Source organism: Phalangium opilio, unplaced genomic scaffold (genome assembly GCF_054372755.1).
Source record: "Phalangium opilio isolate 3A_F unplaced genomic scaffold, DU_Popi_V2 ptg000017l_1, whole genome shotgun sequence".
Lineage (NCBI taxonomy): Eukaryota > Metazoa > Arthropoda > Arachnida > Opiliones > Phalangiidae > Phalangium > Phalangium opilio.
Window position 1 is genome coordinate 6,730,921 of NW_028324151.1, and position 20,514 is coordinate 6,751,434.

General features: G+C 31.9%; 1 protein-coding gene across 1 annotated transcript in view; it reads left to right on the forward strand.

The window, feature by feature from the left end:
* The window catches only part of LOC149702786 (uncharacterized), a 119,187-nt gene that overhangs the window by 34,462 nt on the left and 64,211 nt on the right, over positions 1-20,514 (forward strand). The window lies entirely within an intron of this gene.

Here is a 20,514-nt window from a genome sequence, read left to right on the forward strand (position 1 = left end):
AAAGTAGTTGCGTTTAATAATTCCTAAAGAAAAGCTTGCTCATATGTTCCTTATAAAGTAAAAACTATAATTATAAATATAATCTGAAATTAATAATTTTATATGATAGTGTTCCTTTAACTTACCTCCATTTTATACCTTTCATTTTTGCATCCCAAGTTTTGAAAAGTTGTCTGACTCGAATCATTTCTTCTGGATTTCTCCCCCCTTTAGTTTTTTCACCCCCTTACCTTTTTTTCATCTCTTCTTCAAACTGAAACCATCTTCTTCCATCATTTTCTAAAACTCTCTCTAAATTTACAATGACGTTTCTTACTTTCTACGTTCTATATTTTGTTAGGAAGTTTGGAAAAAAAATCACGATTTTTCTGCGTCGGTGCTTTTCCAAGATATTATTCTTACCTTCACTGGGTTTTGATGAGTTTGATATTGACATTGTTTTACCGCGATTTTCTTTTTATGTTACGCAAGTTTTTCATTTAATATAGCCTTAGTAACTTAAATATGTTATGCAGTTTTTTTAAATAAATAATTTTAATGATAACTATTGTTTAAGTTTAATTTGGGAAAATTTCGTTGGTTAAAATATCTTCGAATGAAATTACACAAAGGAGTTTAGAAGTTTTAAAATTTAAATGCTGATTTTTTTTTTAATTTTATAAAAATATTACCTCGTTAAACAAGATATTTCATTTACAAAGCGTGCGTGATCATAGAATCCGCATTTTTCTTGGTTGTAGGTCAAATGTTATGATGTCGCAGTGATTACTTGAAAGATATAAGTAATTATTTTAATTAATGACATCTTAAAGGTGTGTCTAAACGAAGATATAGATTACAAAAATTCGAATCGTGCCTTGGGATACTTCAGGTCAAAGGTCACCCTTACAATCTCTATTTAAAAATTCCATTGACACATTTTCGCGCTCAGCTTTAGAATGCGGTAACAGTTTTTACAAACAGATTCAGGCAATTTGTGTGCGGTATTTTTTGGAATTTTAAGTTAAAAAAATACTCTAAAACTATTTTCATAAATTTAAATTTGATAAACGACTGACAAAACTTGAAGGACTCCATTACCATTATCTGTCACTTACATATTGGTCCAATTTACCGAACGTGGGTTGTGATTTGCTTAATTGACGCTTAAATTACAGGAAAGTAAATTTCATAAATAAGGATCCATTTTCAAATAAAATTGACGCTGCGATCGTAATTTGATTAAATTGTTGTTTAATTTTTTTAAGAAATTAAATTATCTTGTGGTAACAATATTAAACTCGATAAAAAGAACCCTAAACCGCAGACATAAGCCGTGGGCTTTGGTTTGTTGAATATAAAATTACAGGGAAATTTATTTCATCAATAAAGAGCATCGTTCCAATAAAATTGAAGTTGCGGGCAATAATCAGCTTAAAATAAACACTTGTTAGTTTTCATTTAGATCTCGACTAATTCATTTATCTTTTTTGTTAAATTAAATCGTCTTGATGGTACAGTTTTATGTACTAAATGGCCAAGCCCAAATCACGAGGATTAAGCCGCGAGCCGTGTTACTATTTACAAATATCGTTTATCAAACGCAAACAATATTCTAATTAGAATTCTAGTTCATTCAGTATTTTGTTGCTGTTTACACAAAAATCCCACTTTAAGTTAGATTATATAAGTCATTAAATATATACAGGGTGTTTCTGAACGATCTATAAGAAATTGTGATGAGGTTGAGTCGAAAATGTTCTATAATGCATTATTTCCATCCGGTCACCGTTAGGCAGTTATGATTTAATGGTTTTATGGATGACCCCTAAATTAAAATGGCAATTTCGTTCAGTTTCTCATTAAATTTAAGGCGTCATCCGTTAAACACTCCAATGTTTATAGCTCTTTAAACGGTGTCCTTTAATGTCATGTCATAGAAGATTTTCCACTCAAAATCGTCAATGAACATACACTCCTCTTAATTTCTTATACCAGAAGTATATAATACTTCTCTTCGAGAGAAGTGTACCACAAACGTGGTATTTGTAACCTGATCCTTCTCAACATCATCTAAACATTTGGAGCAAGGTTACTAAACCGAATCGCTCTTGTGAATTTTAGTCCCACGTCAAGACGAGGTTTGTGGGTTGATTGCTGAGGAGTCATGTTACATAACTAAAGTATTATCCCCTTCTGCTTATACAGATATTTCAGAAACACCTTGTACAGTTTTCCATTACATTTTAAACATTAATTTCAGTATAAATTTAGTCTTATAAAAATGATTACGGAGTTAGATTATCCTCCTCGAAATATTAAAGGTTATTTCCAAGGACTATTTCGTAATTTTCGCGGATTAAATCCTTTTTTTTTATCTTATTATTTTTTGTAGGAGCGAAGTCGACCCACAATTTCTTTGTACGTTTAGATGTAATTACCATACTACCGCAGACTATCCGTATCTTGGTTCTTTCGCATATAAAATAATTTTCGCTTGCAAGGTTATGTTTTTTTACTTAACCAAAAAAGGGAAATAAATGTTTAAAGTTTTTAATTTTTTAATTTAAAGGGTTTCTGAAATACGTGTTATTGAAAGGTAATCGCGTGGCCCGCGATGCTGAAATAATTTTTTTATATAAGTTGATCTTAAGTACTAGATACTCAATAAGGTAGATCAGTGGCCATCATTTAAAATGGCGGACGCCACCCCTCTATGCATTGTAAAGGGACCCACCTGTAAACAAGCCACAGGCTTAGTGTGGAAATACCTTCAGAGACAAAGCTTATTTATATTTGTACCTGTACTATTTCTTCATTTTTTACTTTATAATTAAGTGTTAAATTAAGCAATTAAAATAATTAAAAATCTATGACAGACTTACAGAAACACACTGCATAGATAACTTGATTTATTTATTTATTTATTTATTTAATTCCTCTGAAAAACTGTTCCAAAAATAATCGTCCCACAAATACAGTTCATGCTATATGAACATTTGTCCCTACTTAGGGGAAAATAGCTTTCAACGGATAATAAATCCTTTGGGTTTCGGTTGGGCGTGAAATACCTTATCTTCACATTGAGAAAAATTAATATGGAGTTCATCATTCCTTTTATCTTAAGAATTAAACACTTGGGAGAGATTTTTAAAACGCCCTTACAAAAAAAAAACTGATCTTGTAATTTCTGGGTATAGATTTAGCTAAAATTTGATAATTAATAAGTCTTTAAATGTGGGTGTGTTCCCGTTACCCGTATCTATTGTCAGAACAATTTAATAATACTTAAAAAAAGTGTATTAAAAGCATAACAGTTTAATCAATCAAATTCAAGTTTTGCTTTGCTGAAATCAGCTTTGATTTCGAAGAATTAACCTTACTAAATTTGGGGAATATGCTTCGTCAAAACATAAGTTTATGTTCCATAAGTATAACACTTCCTAAACTTTGTAATGCTAGAGGCTTACAGCTCAAGCTAGTTCGAGAACGACAAGCGAGAATTGACTACACTCCGTTTCGCAGTCCATCTTCCCATTTATTCTGTACTAAGCCTGGCTTTGATAGCACCTCACCAGGCGTCGCTATACCCCGAATCCATGACCTACGTCACTTCATGACAAGCTCTCAATAATCAGTGACAAACTTATGGAACATATCTTATGAACTTATGATCAAAATCATGAACATACCCAGATTTTTTTGTTCTCCTTATCTTGGGTGTAATTTTATTTTTCATTTTAGTTGACACTTCATTCGAAGCTATTTTCCAGTTAAAATTACTTCCTATTAATTACAAAGGCCTTTCCTTGTTTTATTCGTTCGTGTCTCAATTCATCATCATATTGTCTCACAATTTAAAATAAAGAGATACATTTAACTCGACTTCTAACCCAGTTATTCATACTGATAATGGATAACCAACCACCTGATTTCTTTTAAAGGATTTAAAAATATCTTTGTTAAATTTTAAACAGTATTTTTATATTTTTAGAAAATCTTGAAGGGCTAGTTGCGTTTGTCTTCCGATTTTTATTAAAGGTTTCAATAGTTTTAAATACTTAAATAGATGAAAATTAAGTAGGCCTATATTATGTTAGTTTTGTTATTAGATAAATGTGAAAATAAAATAGGCCTATTTGATTGGGTGATGACATTAGCTGGTCACTTTCTGAAGTGAAATATTTGTAGATAGCAATTGTCAACGTTAGCACCATCTTGGGTGGTTAAAGAAAGGGTGAAATAAATGAATGTTCATGAATTGTTTTCACTAATTATATTATAAGACTTATCTGCATATTGAATCATCCAGGAAGTACCCATGATGTATGAATTTAAAATTCAAATTGATCTTGCAATTAGTAGAAGAATCGATAAAAAAATCACTTCATATTTCTTTTCACCCTCCCCTTAAAGGGAAGCCATAAGTTATTATATTAGTTCAAGAATCCATAGAATATGCCGCAAGAAGGTGACGTATTCATCAGGTTGTCAACAAGGGTTATTTCAACAGTTATTTTTTCTAATAGATACTATTCCTCAAAGCGTAAGGCATGCTCATATCAAGGGCTTTCTTTTGCATTATGTTCGAAAAAAGCGTCTTAACCCTTAGTTTGATTATACATATTTATTTGCAACTATCCCTTCAAATATTCTTTTAGGAGATTGTTTTTCAAAAACAAAAAGTCGTTTATTATATTATAAAAGTTAACGAGCTGCGCATCCTATTTATTACATATTTATAAGTTTACGAATCGGTCTTCTCCAACACAAAAAATACAATAAATCGAAGTTATCAAACGCATATCTCTGGAATCGCTTCAGGTCCCCTGTAAAAATCACATTTGCGTAGAATCCGCTTTACCTAGAAGGCTGAAAATTTGCAGTGACGTTACTGTTAAATAGTAGGCACGCATCAAGAAAGATTTTTTCCAATCCGGCGCCATCTTGAAAAATGGCGGCCACAAACTAAAATAAACTTTTATATGTAATAACGTTGATTGTGCGTTTCAAGCTATTTCACTAATATTCAATATACTGGTTCCCTACATTTTATAGACGGGTTTTACGTCTTTTGGGCTTAGATTTTCCGCCATCTTTAAAGATGGCACCCAAAAAATAATAAAACATTTCCCGACGGGCAACGCCTGGTGCCTTTGCAACTAGTAAATAATAATTTAAGCTATTGTATAACAAGGGATGTCCATATTAAGCCAGTATCTTATATTAACTTGAGTAATTTTATTTTAATCAACTTTTTTTAGCCTAAGGATGTTTTTCAAAGATCGTTTACTAAGATACGCCCTCGTTAAAAGGATATATAGTAATTAAGGGGATGCGAAACATTTAGGTACGTTGAAAAATTTGGGAGACTGTAAAAAGAAAAAATAATTAATGATGGTTTACATAATGGGATAGAAAGATGCTCAAAATGATCCTAAATTTATAATTGGTATTTCCCCGTAATTTTGAGTAGATTTTGGCTATTCTGTAATTTTAGTTCCTTTGTCTCCTAAACAATAATCATGTATTTTAATTTTTTAAGGGGGTTCAAACGCATGAACTAGTTCTATTTCGGTTCAGTTTGTTAACCTATAAAGTTAACTTTAATCGTTTTCGAACTTAATTCCATTTTACCCCAATATTTTATCTATCATAAAGATGTTTGTTTGTTTATGTGTCTGTGTGTTTGTTCCCAATTTGTTATTTTCTGAATTTGACCAAACTGCATATCAGTAACACTATATGAAGGTTTTTCAAGTTGTTTGGTTAAGTTCCTCAAGCTTTATGAATAGCCCCTAATTATTTTATTTCAGGCTCTCGGACAGTATCTTGAATGTTTTTTTCCTATAAAAAGAATAACGTTTCCATTGTGCCTTTTGTAAATTTAAATACCTTCTCAATAACACTCTTAGCGTAACACCATAAGTTTATGTTCCATAAGTATGACACTACCTATGCTTCGTAATGCTCGAGATTTACAGCTCGAGCTAGTTCGAGAACGACGGAAGCGAGAATTGAAGTCCTACACTCGGTGGTTAAATTTGCAGGGCTTCCATCTAGTCCTATTTAGTCTGTTCTAAGCCTTTAACAGTGCCTCACCCCGACACTTCATGACAAGCACCAGTTTGTAACCAGAGACAAACTTATGGACCATATCTTATTAACGGATGGTAACACCCTTAAAGTAACACTTTTAACAGTTAATTTCAATTTTGAAAAGATTTAAATTTTCGCACTTGATTCATAAAAATACCGAAACTAGTTCACTAATTCAATTCAAAGTGATTTTTTTTATTTTTTAACTTCCAATAACATGGGAAAACCTTTTTAGAAGAGGTGTAGTTTTCTTTTAACCTGTTATGAAAGGGGAAATGAAAGATAAATAGCCATACAAAGTGAAACTGTCAAGAACAGAATAAATCGGTATCCTTGTAGAGTAAAAAAAAGTACATTTTCCGATTTCGAAACTTCCGGGTGATGACTTGCAACGTGTTGTTTTTTTTTTATTATTATTTGAAAGACGATCTGCTCGTTTTCTTATCTTCCAGCCACTTGTTTCGAGTTTATCTTTATAGGTTATCAAATATCAGAGCCTTAATTCCAGCTGAGAACATTCGTAGTATAAGAGCTCGAGTATTTTAAGTTTGACATTTCTAAGGGAAATTAATTTAGATTCTAGACTTTCTTTTTTCCCTTTAAATTCAACCTCTCCCACCACGAGGAAGTCTTTAAAGTCTCAACGCTTTAAATTTTATGGGTAATCAAGGATTGGGTTTTAGGGTTTGACTCGTTCGAAGTGATTCCGTTATACCTGAGTTGTAAATTTTCGAAAGCATGATTGGGTGTTTTTGATGAAAATCTTTAATGATGACAACTTTTGATGAGTTGAATTTTAATTGCAATTAAATTTAGGAATATAGTTTGAAATCGGTAAATTACAGGGTGATTATCATCTTAATTTTCATTAGAATACCAATAATAATCTATTTGGGGTCAGCTGATCAAATATTACAACATTGCTAACGCTGTTTCATATCGATGATTATTTTCTATAAAATTTTAAATGACTGTCTCGATTTTGGGGGAAAATGTCCTTTGGCCTGCGAACTCATGAGCATTTGAAGTCAAAGGTTAGGGCCTACTCAATACAATTGATATGAATATAGATAAACAATTTCTTTGTTCGTATTGGACTTTACAATTCTAACGAAAACAATTGACCAAATCACATATTCTTAAAAATTTCCAACTTGAGAAATGTTAGATAAAATTTATTGAAAATATGTAGCCCTAGTTTAGGATGCGTGTGTCATATCTTGTTTACAACCAAAACTGATATTAGTTTCTTAGTAACTAATAAAAATATTTATCTTATGTCAAATCTAATTTAACACTCTAACGAAAGGTATGCTACAAAATCAATTAAAAAGAAATGAAATCCTGACTCAATCAGGTCGCTATTTTTTTCATTAAATTATCGTAAGCGGTATCTTATCCATCAAAGCGTTAGGGTCAATACGTGCTTATGTGAGAACGGGTAGTTTTTTAAACTAAATATCTTAAATAGTTATCATTACATCGTTAAAGGCAATTTTGCAACATCATGATCTAATTACAATTTTACAGCTTTTAATTATCAGGTTTGTTGTAATAAAAATTCATTATCACAGCAATCCCAATATTTCTGCAAAGCGAAAAAAAATTCAATTAAAAGATGAAATGATTCATTAATTAAAAAAATTCAGGTAACATAACGTTATACCTTAAAAGATAGGCCTTTTTCTAAATATGAAAGCAAAAATATTATATATAAAAAAATTAATATCTTATTTCAAAATAACTTGCATTCAATTAGGCATAAAAACGAGGATTGTTGTGCAGCCATTGGTTTAGTGGCGTCTGCTAACCACTTACCCCTTATCTCTCTCAGCCTTAGAGAATTCAAACAATTTCGTAGTTGTAAGTGGTTCAATTTAGCAGACGCCACTAACCAATTGCGGCGGAGTAGTACTAATTAACCGCTAATTATTTGGTTATAAGATATCATTTATTTTTTAATTAATATTTTTCCTATTATATTTAGAAAATGGTCGTTCTTTTAAGGTATAATGTTACGTTACCTGAACTTTTCCTTTCACGTAAAAAGGAGAAAACATTTGTGGAATTCACTTCCCCAAAAATAATATTTAATGATCATCAAGATGGGCAGGGAAAGTTATTCTTATTTTATTTTTGTTCCTCAATATAAATAAAATTCTAGGCTCTGAAATAATTTTGCACGGAGTGAAATAATGATAATATCATGGAAAGGCGACACAAACCCGTACGTAAGCACGATGCTATTCTACTCACATTTCTTCCTTTTGTTCATTTTTAAACGTGATGCCAATTTTTTTAAAGTAAATATTTTTAAAAATGTATTTACCTATTCTACCCTTTTTAGAGACTAGAAATATTTTATTTTTATTGTTATTATTTTGTTTATTTAAACTAGGTATTAGCATAACGGGTGTTTGGGATATACGGGAATCACGTTCCAAGTTCCTCACGATGCCTTTTTTCTTCAATTATTTGAGAAAGTAAACGTGTCACAGTTTTGAAGGTTTTTTTTTCATTATTATTAAAATTTATTAAAATTTTTTAAAATTTTTAAAATTTTAACTTTTAACACCCAAGATGACAAGATTTTACATTATTTCAATAGGATGTAAGACAAACATTTAAAATTTTTCTTTTTAATTCAAAATCTTACATTGAAGTGGGAAAGAGATTTAATTTTTGACTTGGCAACAACTTACACTGATGATGAAATGTTTTTATTATCATTTGCCAAAGAAAGACTTTAAAATATTATTTTCAAAAATTTATCCTTGAAATTTTTTGAATGTGAGACAATATTTAACATGGTTTTTCCCGTCTTCAAACATGTTTAATATTATTATTGTTTCCCAGAACAGTTAGTAATTCTTTTTTTAAATTATAATTAATTATAATTAATTTTAATTATTCATGACACGAGAACTAAGTAGTTTCGCAACTGGTTAAAACCAAAATTTGCCGACACTTTGTTCGTAGAAAATGCTTTGCAAAATAATTTACCCATTTTCCATTCCTATTCCTTCGTGGGAAGTACCTTTTAAAAATGTTAATAATCCTGGTAATGGATTCTTAATTTCCGTTTAAACGGTAATTTTTTACCCATGCAGTGTTTCTGTTGTTGAGAATTTTCGAAAGTATTTCTTCAATTTCCTTTGTGATTCGGGTTTAGTTAGAGGTTGAAAGTTGAAATCAATCAACTAGGTATTTTAAACCAATGTAGCCGCGCTTTTAACTTGTTTTCGTTATCTAAATTTTAATGTAACTTCTAAAGGGTTAACTACTTCGAATGTTGTAAATCGGATATTAGTTTGGAAACAAGCAGTCAAAGATATTACCCTCATTACCCCAAGATTGCAATTTTCAACCTCATATTAATAGTAATTGCAACTCTAAATGTGCTCAGGAGTAGATGCAAAATGTATATATTATTGAACAAGTCACGAAAAATTTTTCTGTTCTACTTTTTTTGGAGTGAAAGATATTTTAGAATTGTAGCTAGACGTGAAATCTCACAACATGGAATTGCCAAGTCCTTCAAATATTTTTCTCATAAATAATTTCCATTGCAAGGTATTATGGGTATACTGTACCACTTGAAGGGATACTCCTATCTAGTATTTTTCTTTTTCAGTCAAAGGAGTGTATAAAATAATGAATATATCAATTGGAACCATGTTTCAATCTAAAATATTAAAGATGGTACGAGCAATTAAGTTTCCGTAATTACTTGTAATCTACACTACTCGTTAGACTTCTCCGCGAAGCACTGGGAAGTATCCCTATTGGACGACTAGTACCACCTGACGGATTCGTCCAATAAGGGTACTCCTGGAGCTTCGTGGGAAAGCCTAACGTGTAGTGCCATCCATTACGCAAACTTCATTGCTCGTATCTTCTTTAATATTGTAGATAGAAACATGGTTCCAATTAATAATATTCATTATTTTATACGCTCTCTTCATTAAAAATAAAAATTGCAGCTTAGAGTATCACTTTGAACAAATTAATGATAGAACATCGCGAAAGATAAGTTAGGAATTAAAACACAACGTGTTTAAGATGTACTGTAGACTGAGAAGACATAAGAGGGACAAAGTCCACGTTTTAAACAAACTTAATTTCGCAAAGGTAAACCTGGCACTCTACATTCTCATGATATACGGCATAGAAAATATTTTCTCATAGCATGAGTTTTAATTTCATATAATTTACGATCTAAACTTTAATGGTTTTGAAAATCATCTTTTGAAATCTTGCGTAAGAAGACTTCGGGATCATTTATAATAAATCGCGAGCAAAATAATATTCCCTTCCAAACCACTAAAAACTCATTGTCCTAAATTCGAGATCGTATACCGATAACGGTACATAATCCCAAGTACATGAAGTTCTTAATTGCACCCAACTGCTTTCTCTCTATCTCTCTCCGCTTCAAGCCCCATTTTTGATGACGATCGAATCGGAAATACGCATACAAAACTGTATACGAAATACCAGTATTAAATGATGTGGCTTTGTCCCCTATGCTTACGGGGTTTACATCCCTACTCCACCCCCCCCCCCGAAAGTTTATTGTTTATCGCTAATTTATACCCGCCAGGAAATGCCACGTAAATTGCGGTGTTGACATAACAATCGAAATAAACATAATCGGTTCTCTTTGAAGAAAATATGGTTTCCGTGACTATAGACAGATATTTAAATGTTCTTTCTTTGAAGTTAGTTGATGTGTCCGCGCGAAGAAAGGCGCCTTTAATAGGGGTTGCGAATAATGACACCTTAAAAAGGGGTCTTCAATCTCGAAATTATAATGATTGTAAATGCTGTGTAGTGTGGTACGAGATAAAGAGTAATATCAAGTTAACGTTTAGTTAATATTTAATTTTCTTCAAATGGAATGCAGAACTACTGTTTAGTTTTTTTACTAGGTTTTTCATGTATTACCAATGTGTAGACTACATACAAATAGGTTTGTCATTTTTCACAGTTATATTTTAAAACCTCTATTTCAAACGAAATTAAGTTAATTTTCATGCTGAAATTCCTTCGAAAGCTGTGCGTAAATTAAATTTTGGCATTCGTATATATTATGGTTACGTTTTTTACCTCAAATATCTCAGATAACAGATGGTAAATTGGGTCTTTTTTGCAGCTAAATACCGTCAAATTTCAAAACCTCAATGTTAAACGAAATTCAGTTAATTTGCATGTTCAATTGTGTTCAAAAAGCTGCATTAATCAAATTTTGCCACTCTGATATTGAATGAATTGTTTCACTATTTACCTTAAATATCTCAGATCACAGGTTATAATTTTGAAATCGGCCTTGGTCAAGCCTTTTAAAGGTCTTTGATTGAAAAATAATTTATCTAAATCGTTAATTAGAGCTGAGAAACAGTGTTATTGACCTTGACATTTGAACCCGCTCCAGAATCGCGTCTCTATAGTGTTCATAGCAAGAAATAGCACCATCTTTTAGAAATATATACTTAAAAGATTCATTCTTATTTTCAACTATCATAAAAAATAACTTTGTTTCCAGTTATATTCCTAAATGAACCAGTTTAGTTTAGTTCAGTTTAATTAGTTTCGAAATATTCACGTTTTGGCGAGTGGAGCTTTTAATTTATAAGGACACCTTGCCGATAATTCCCCCTAATTATAATAGGGTGTCTTTGTAGAAAGAGAGAAAAACTCTTTCTTCACGTTTGTTCTGATTTTCTTATTTTCACCCCAGCCTTTTCTCTTATAGTCGAATCGATACTGAATTAAATTACACTATGGACCTATTTTTAAAGCCAATTATATCTCGAAATAAGTTTGTTTTTGACCTCGACTAAGTACTAGTTAATTTTTTATTCTATCCGATCACTCTCGAATAAAAGTATTGAAATAAAAAAAGAAAAGCGAGGTCATATTAAAACCCAGATAAAATAGATTCTAGCTGCAGAAAAAAGTTTAAGAGAACTTTAATTTTTAATATTTTTTTTCATTTAATCAGATGAAATTTTGACATCGCCTACGGGAAGTTAACCGTAACGATTTGAAGAAAAAAAATATTTAAGATAATTTTTTATTAGTAGCTAATCTTTATATATTGGAAAAAACGTAATCGTGACTTCCTAAGTTCTCAAATCAGAGTATATATGTAAATTATAAGTAACGATGCAATAATAAGTGTGTTATTTAATGGAATAGTTCAGGTAACATAACATTGTACCTTAAAAGGACGGCCTTTTTCTGAATATAAAAGGAATAAAATATTAAAAAATTAAATAAAAATGATCTCTTAAATAACTAGCATTTTAATTAGTCTTAAAATCTATCAAGGACTACTACGTCGCCGCCATTGGTATAGTGGCGTCTGCTAAACAGAACCTCTTACCCATACGGGATTGGTTGAATTCTTTCAGGCTGAGAGAGATAAGGGTAAAGTACTCGATTCGTTTTGTAACATGGTAACAAACTTTCATTTAGAAATTTCGGATTAGGAACACCATGGACCGAGTCATACTTCTTGTTATTATATTTCTTAATGTGAAATGTACAATTTGATCCCTATTAATCTTGTAGTATAATTTAGGCGGTATCCTAGTTTTTAATCTATCTAGAATATTAATTAAATATGAATATATAAAATTTACGTTTTTTATGTGGTGAAGGGTCTACTAGCCTTCATTATTAAGAAAGTTGATTTTATTAATTCTAAAAGTCTTGATAATTTAGTGGGCGACTCTGTAGACATAGAAGCTTTTTGTGCTGTGGGTTAAAACAAGTCCTAGATTTCAATCATAGTTGTTATGCCAAAGATACTCATTAATAGTCTATTTGTAAAATGTTAGGCCTAATTAAAGTCATTAATTTTTACTTAATTTAATTAAATATTTTATGAACGTCATTACATAATGAGTTTTTTAATTGACAATGAAAAAATTCTTAAAATTAGAAGTAGAAATATATTGGGGGATTTGAATTTTTTTATAGTGTGTGTTATGTATGCATCATATGTCTAATGTTAACTACGTGTAAATTCATACTGAAAACTCAACATAAGAGGAACTACGATGCATAATACACTGTGGCATGTAAATTTATGCCCAAAACTCAACATAAGAGGAACTACGATGCATAATGCACTGTGGCATGTAAATTTATGCCCAAAACTCAACATAAGAGGAACTACGATGCATAATGCACTGTGGCATGTAAATTTATGCCCAAAACTCAACATAAGAGGAACTACGATGCATAATGCACTGTGGCATGTAAATTTATGCCCAAAACTCAACATAAGAGGAACTACGATGCATAATGCACTGTGGCATGTAAATTTATGCCCAAAACTCAACATAAGAGGAACTACGATGCATAATGCACTGTGGCATGTAAATTTATGCCCAAAACTCAACATAAGAGGAACTACGATGCATAATGTACTGTGGCATGCAAATTTATGCCCAAAACTCAACATAAGAGGAACTACGATGCATAATGCACTGTGGCATGTAAATTTATGCCCAAAACTCAACATAAGAGGAACTACGATACATAATGCACTGTGGCATGTAAATTTATGCCCAAAACTCAACATAATAGGACCTCCAATGCATAATGCACGATGTCATGTAAATTTATGCCCAAAACTCAACAAACGAGGATCTACGATGCATAATGCACGATGTTAATTACATGTAAATTTTTACCCAAAAACTAAACATACAAGTCATATGATGCGTAAGGCATGGTGTTAATTACATGTAAATTTATACCCTAATCTCAACATACAAATTAAAACACTCCCATCATTCTGTAACGATTTAATGAGAACCTTTCCTTGTCTATACATTAGAGAGCATTATTACCTCACCATCTGAAACCTTAAAAATTCTTTCCCACATTTAGAATTCGTAAAATGAATAAAAGAATCTAAGTTAAATCATGACAATAGTTTTCCTTTATTCATCTTGAAAAACTGAGGATTTCTTTGAACTTTTACGATAAAATATAAAGCCATTCTAATACAAAAAATAAACGCCTTCTTATCATAAACTCGCAAGAAAGGCGGGTAAAGTGAATGTTATGTCTGTCTGGAAAAATTTCGGATAGAAATGGAGGAAAAAATAATTATAGTTAAAACCGGTGAAGGATGTTTATGTTTCTTCATCGCGTACATCATATTATTTTTAAAGAAGAAGTCTAATAAAATTACTGAAGTTTTTGGTTACCACAAATTTGTTTTGAGTTAGGCTTAATGGAAGTAGATGAGTTTCACGAGAGTGAGAGAAAAAAATCAAGTTTAACAAAGTAGTTCACCATTTAAGTTTAAAATATACCCTTTTCAGTGAACATAAAGACGTTAGATGGTGCTTCAAAGTTACCAGTCCTAGCTGCACAAAGTTCTTTTGTTTCAAGGCTTATCAGAGATCTTTGTATATAGTGCACATACCCCATAACGTCCAAATATTCAGTCAAACAACAGACAGCAAAAGGTCTGTTTGTAAGAACTGACACGTATCATACATATAAACCCATAACTATTTTAGCCTACAGTTTCAATTGCCCATCCGTTTACGTCATTGGGTGTATAAAAATAAGTCAAGTTTATCAGCTAGTCAATACCCGCCCACAAAAGAGCTGTTATCTATGGTAACATTGTTGTTCTAATGTTATATTAATGTAAATTACATTTCCTATTATTTGAAATTGTCATCAAGAAAATTTAACATCTTTGACAATAATTAATTTTTAGAAACACAGAAACAACTAAACAAAACTAAAACCAGAAAAAGAAATATCCATTGCACTTGTCCTTAATCAACCAATACTGTATTTCTTGTTATGAAAATTCCCATAGATATAAGGGTATAATTGTGTTAAAAATTCTCGTCCCAAAATCGGTCAATTGAAACGCGTCTTAATAAAAATATAGCATCTCTCTTGGTCACGATTATAATGGTCTTTTTGAGATCTAATTTAATTCAATCTCACTAGGCCAGAACATCACGTCCGTTTAAAAATTACGGTAATTTAGTTAGTAGCGCAAATTAATTCTGGGAGACTCAAATGATAACGATCAGGGCTTTTGTTGCGATTTTTATTTAATAGAATATGTTTTCTATATGACTGACTGTCTACACAGGAACTTTTATGACGATGTGTTTCTCTGTAGATTTGTATTTCAAGCACGACCTTTCGTTTCAGGTTATAAACCTTTTGTTTACGATTCCCTGTGATGGATTTTAAGGTTTTTCTAAATAAGATGAGTGAGTTTATTGTTTGAAATTCCCAATTTGCTACTCAAAAGATTGTTATGAATAACCTACTATGAGTCTACGATCAGTGAGCACGTATGAGAAGGAGAATCGGAGAGAACAAATTCTGTCAGCCCCCCCCCCCCCTTTCAAAACCGGTACCGAGCTGTGGCACATGCGCAATCGGCGCAACAGAGAGGAAAAAAAAACGTCAGAGAAGTTAGTTTACATCCGAGGCTACAGTTAACCACGCTGATCTCTAGTGTGAGCCTCTAACCCTCTTTTCGTATTTACCATTTTTAAATTTCCTTAACGCATCATGTGACGTCTGGATCCTCGGCTGTGCGCCGAGGTAGGTGCGCGTGAGAGAGATATCGGGATGTGCCGTTATGGTTACCTTTCCCCTTTCCCGTTCCCTCTTCGACTCTCCTAATACGTGCTCACTGCTACGATCATAAAACCTCTCGAAAATCTTTTTATCTTCAAGATTGAGTTATTGCTTACTGAATTATTAACTTAAATTAGCTATGAACTAAAGGGTTAAAATAACTTTTAATTAAAGTTTCCATAGTTTTTTAAATTATGAAATTAAAAATATTCATTGTTTCTTCAATGCAGAATTTTTTAATCTTTTCTTAAACTTTTAATAAATTGCTTTTAATATACGGTAAACAAATAATTACAATTTTAATTGGGTTAATAATTATACGAAACCTAAACTTAATTATTCGGGTTGAATTTATTTAGTCCCAAAACCATTTACACCTTTTTCAGATCGACTCATTTCCTATCTCTTAATGACACTTAATTATTGAATGCTAATTAGTTGATTCGGAATAATTTTGATATATTAATTGGCTATCCAATCATTTCTTTAATTTATAAAAATACTCTCTCTTAAAGGCAAATTTCAGGCTAAACTTAAGTAGTAAGAAAAGCGTATAAAATAATGAATATTTCAAATTTGTCCATGTACAATATTAAAGATTAAAGAAGATACCAGGAGTCTACACTTTATGCTTCACACTAAGGCATAATACTTAATTTATCGTATCTCGTATCAATATTGTAGGCCTAACTGAATAAATAGTTAAAATTTAAACTTTTTCATCATTTAATATGATATTTCGAATTAAACGATAATATAAAGCATGACATTTTCCTTTCAAAATTTAAAATATAACTTAACTTCTCCCCTTCAATATTTCAATAATTATCAAATAACAAAAATGAATATAGAAATTTAAATTGCCCAATTAGTTTTTCAAGCAATTTCAAACTGGTTTTCTAATACCTACCAGTTTGTTATGGTGATTTTTCAACGTTCTTAATGGTATTACATTCAAATTGATGTAAAGAATACAAAATATAACAAATAGTATAAATTTGCTCCATCTGTCGTAACATTTGGCTATTGAACGATTAACCTACTTCTGAATTCAATAAGAAAGAAAATTAGGTGTGATTAAGTTAAGGGGCTTTTCTTTTCTTCATGTGTGAGAGACTGACCGCTAGTTGTACTCTTTACGCGAGAGACCGTTAAAGGTCAACGCGAAAGAGTTGTTGGGATGGATGCATGGAGTCAACAAGAAATTGAGTCAAATCGTGCGAAAAGGGCCTATTTTTTCTAGTAATGAACTTTCTTAAAGAGAAGGAGAAACATTTTTTAAGTCAGATTATAGCGCTCAATTCAATTTCCATGAATATCATAAGGCCTATTACAGCTCCATCTTTTCATGGCGAAAGACGTAAAATCAAGGATGATTTAGTGTGGAGTGGAAACAAAGTGGAAAATACTTAAAAAAAAATTTTCAGATCAGACTCTAGGGGAATAAGTTTGAGGTTAATAATAATTAATTGGACTGATAATTAACACCGAACCCTAACCGTCTAACTTAGGAAGCTGAAATTGGGCAGAAATATTAATCCTAAGTAGTAGGTACACATTATGACAGATGTTTTGAAATCCACTGACATCTTGAAAAATGGCAGCCAAAAATGTAACTTACACCTTGGAATAACGTTCGTAGATTACTATAGTGTATAATATAAATCAAAGTCCTGACTGACTGATAATCAACGCCCAGCCCAAACCGATTGTCCTAGAAGGCTGAAAATTTGCAGGAGCGTTACTCATACGTAGTAGGCGCGTACTAAGAAAGATTTTTCCAATCCACCGCCATCTTAAAAAATGGCGCCCAGAAATGTAAAAAAATTTTCTCTACGCAACAAAGTCAGTGCGTTTCAACCGATTTCACAAATATTTAGTACACTGGTTTCCTTTAACCTATAGACGGGCTGAATGGTCCTTCGGGCTCGATTTTTGCCATCTTTTTAAATGGCGGCCAAAACCTAAAAACCCTTCTTTATGGAATAATGTCCGCGTGAAAAGTAATAAAAAATGTCCCGACGGGCTGACGGGCAACGCCGAGTACCTTCGCTCCTAGGGTGCTACAAAAATATAAGTCGAATCAGTAAAATCTACCCTTTCTTTATATCACTTTGATGGAAGTTCTTATTACACGCTAGCGACGCCGCGGGTAAAAGCTAGTATTGTATAATGATATTTCTTTCACTCTCCCTTGAGAGATTAACGGCAAAAAACCTCTTTTTATCCCAGGAATTATTTATTTTCCATTAAACGAGCAAAGGCCCGAATTCTTTTAATATTTCTTGTTGGAATAAAAGTCCATAAGCTAAGCCTTTTTTATATTTTTCATTCATAAATCAAGCGCCTTATAATGTATACGTATATATATATATATAAATCTGTATTTTTCCGCTAAATCAAGTTGTATAAATAGAAAAGCAATTTCTTCCTTTTCAATTCGGAATCTTCTTCTTCTTCAAGGCGTATGTTTTATTACAAAATAAATGTAGAATCTTTAAAAGTTAAAAATGACTCAAAGGGCCACCTTTGTTGAATTAGAAGAAGTGACCGAATAGATAGAACTTAATTTCTTAAAATATGGGTCTAGGTTTTTGAGGTCTCGTAATGATAACCTTCAACCGTGGTGCCTTTAAAAGTTATTTCTCATTTAAAGCGGCCGAGATATTAAGGCGTAATATATCAGATTTAAGATTGCATTGTGTGAACTCAAATTTCTTTCACTTATCTTCAATCTTCTCATGGATATTTTTAATAATTAAGCTCGTCCTTATGGTTTTGTGTTTCGGTTCAAGATCAAACTGAAGAAAGCTGAAGCGTATTAATACAGCGTGTTAAAATTAACCGGGATAAATTTAGTTTGCGCTTGGACGCGGGTCGTGTTTACTATTTTAGGTTTTTAGTTAAAGGTCAACCCTTCTTCCTTGTGACTCTCTGTTGCACCATAAGTTCGTAAGATATGTTGGCCATAAGTTTGTCACTGGTTACAAACTGGAGCTCGTCATGAAGTGACGTGGTCATAGATTCACCTTCGTAAAGCGACGCCTGTTGAGGCGCTGTCAAAGGCTTAGTAATGCATACTAAATAGGGAGATGGGAGTTCTGAAAAATTATCTGAGTGTAGGACTTCAATTCTCGCTTGTCGTTCTCAAACTAGCTCACGTTGTAAATCTCTAGCATTACGTAGTACAGGAAGTGTTATACTTATGTAGCATTATAAACTTATAGGTCATAGATTCGAGCTAAAGCGACGCCTGGTGAGACGCTATCTAAGGCTTAGTGCAGACTCAATAGGAAGATGGGAGTCCTGCAAAATTAACCGAGTGTAGGACTTCAATTCTCGCTTGTCGTTCTCGAGCATTGCGAAGTATAGGAAGTGTTATACTTATATACGATTATAAACTTATGGTTGCACGTATTTTATAATGAATTATATACTTTTAACATAAGCTATATAATTTAATTGTAATTAATGCCAACGCAAGGATACGTTAGCACCTTATAATATAATATAATCGTGAGTGACTCAAAATATGAATCATTCTCAATTATTTCCTGTTTTGATGATGATTTGTATACAATAATTGAATGTTTAAAATTCGATTTTAGTTTCGTGTCCTTGAAATTGAGTGCGATTGAAAAGTTTTAATGCCATATTAGGTATAATAATCAACAATTTTAACTTTGTAATCGTAGCTCGAAGGTATATATTAACTTGGAGAAAAGGAAGTGGAGGAATATAATTTGAAATATTTGTTAACAATGGATTTTAAATTAAATCCAAAACTTCACGAGTTATGAAACTTGGTCATTTTTTGAGAAAGTAGATATGATATGGGATTTATAAATTTTATGCAAATGAATGTGTATTAACATACACGTTGTTTCATAAAAAATAATTAATTTCATAAAGAATTTCGTAAACCTTCCGCATTGTAATTAAAAGAATCACATCAGCATATGCGAAGATCTAAATGAACCAATCGTATTATCCAATATTTTAAATATTAAATTTGATCAAATATGACTTAATTATTACTATTTGGTCAAAAAGTGTGATTCAAAGGGAATATAATTTCTATTAGAATTGGTATTATAATTAAATTTGTTCTAGGTCTTATATTTTATACATTTATTTATAACTATACCCAATTGACGCCGGAACCTCAAATTACGAAATAAAGAACGCAAAATTTTAAATATCTTCTTAATATTACATCATTAAAACAATAGAACAATATAATGAAAACAAAAATCCATTTAATCAGGGATAGATAGACTTTTTTAAGACGGAATGGGTAACAGGGTTATTCGGGTGCGCGTCCTAGTCCACGACCCCCTTACCCGTGACGGGGGGTATGAAAGAAGAGGCGGGTCTTATTTTCATTATGGCGTTGTATGTATATCCGGGTCAAATAAACGTCGTCTGCCAAGTTGGAATGGATTGGGCTCCGATTGTAATTTTTGAAAGAACATTGTTTAAAAATGGAAGTAACACAAGACATAGGGCTTGAAACCAAAACACATTTTGAAATACGATTTATTTCTCTTTGATGAAGTTGTAGTGATGCTTTAAAAGCCTTCATAGATATTACAACACGAACAGGTTTTAACCAAACACTAAGCTCACAAAACTCCTGGCCATTCACTAAGCCTTGGTTAACTTCATCAAATTCGCTTACAAAATTATGAGGATAGTAGACATGATTGGCTTTAGAAAGAATTAGCGAACACTTTTCACCCTTACAGATGTACTCCAAATCCAAAACACCGGCAATAAATTCCCTACCTCTTA